The sequence below is a fragment of the Macrobrachium rosenbergii genome, chromosome 31 (assembly GCF_040412425.1).
Source record: "Macrobrachium rosenbergii isolate ZJJX-2024 chromosome 31, ASM4041242v1, whole genome shotgun sequence".
NCBI lineage: Eukaryota > Metazoa > Arthropoda > Malacostraca > Decapoda > Palaemonidae > Macrobrachium > Macrobrachium rosenbergii.
Genome location: NC_089771.1, coordinates 27,858,745 through 27,860,383, shown reverse-complemented (window position 1 = coordinate 27,860,383; position 1,639 = coordinate 27,858,745).

Here is a 1,639-nt window from a genome sequence, read left to right as displayed (position 1 = left end):
CTGATAATCAACAAAAGGATATGGCATCACTTTACAATATGTCAAAACAGGTGATAATAAAAATAAAATTTGAAGATTTACGGGATGTAATTATTTTCAATAATCAGACAAATTAAAATCAAAGGGGGTATGCACAATCGTACTGTCAAAATTCTTAATGAAAAAAAAATGTAACATCCTGCAATAGGGGCGCTAATAAGAAAACGTAAAATGATATTATAAGCATCAAGAGCAGTATACTTAAAATACGACACATTTTTGACAAAACTATAAAATTCACTCAGCACGAGACAAGAAGTTTAAAAGGTAAAAATATGATAATACCTAGTATACAAAGATGTGTATGTGTGCATATATGTGTATATACAGTATATCTACATATATATATGTATATATACATATATATATATATATATATATATATATATATATATATATATATATATATATATATATATATATATATATATATATATATATATATATATTATATAAGGGTGTTAGCCATCCGGTGCTCTCTCTGAAACCTACGCCTACGTCGCCGAGATAAGTCTGTCACAAATGAGTAACAAAATCAGAGATTAAAAATATTTTGACCGTATAAAACCAAGATAGCCTACCAGGATGCAGTATTTATTATCTCCTATGCAAAAATGTTTCCAGCAAAGGGAGAGAGAGAGAGAGAGAGAGAGCGGTACTTTCGTGGTTGTTATTTTTCTTTCAAAAACCCTCATTCGTCAGCGCGCTTCATATAAGATCGGGAAATGCAACGTCATATGCTGTTGGCCCAGCGTTCGACTCTCCGAAAAAGAAGTATTAGAGGAATTTATTTCTGGTGATAGAAATTCATTTCTCGTCATAATTTCGGATTCACAAAAGCTGTAGGTCCCGTTGCTAGGTAACCAGTGGGTTCTTAGCCAATAAAAATAAGTCTAATCCTTCGGGCCAGCCTAAGAGCTGTTAACCAGCTCAGTGGTTGGATTAAACTAAGATATATTTAATGAAAAATATGAAGTGTGACGCTCTTCATAACTAATAATAGTTATTTATTAATTGCTGGAATACGAACAATAAGGAACTGTTGTCTTGAATAACAATTCAGAAGTTGAGATAATTTTTCAAGTTAGTAAAACCAAAGTAAAATCCAAAGGAATGAGGAGAAAACAATACATAAATAACAATAAGATTAACAATCAAAACTAAAGAGAATAACAATAAAAACTAAAGAGAATAGGAAATGAAAGGTTAACAAACAAAAGACTTATTTTAAAGTAAGGGAAACCTTAATATTTATTACTATTAATATTCAGAAGATGAACCCTATTCACCTGGAACAAGCTCACGGGTCACTGACTTAAAAATCAAGCTCCCAAAGCATATGGTATTCATTTAATATAATAATAATAATAATAATAATAATAATAATAATAATAATAATAATAATATAATAATAATAATAATAATAATAATAATAATAATAATAATAATAATAATGGGAAAAGGCTTCAAAACTCTTACAGGTTCATTTAATAATAATAATACTATTAAAAATAATAATCAATAACAAAATCATTTAATAATAAAATAATTTAATAATGGGAAAAGGTCAAAAACTCCATGGAACAAGTTGTTGTAATGC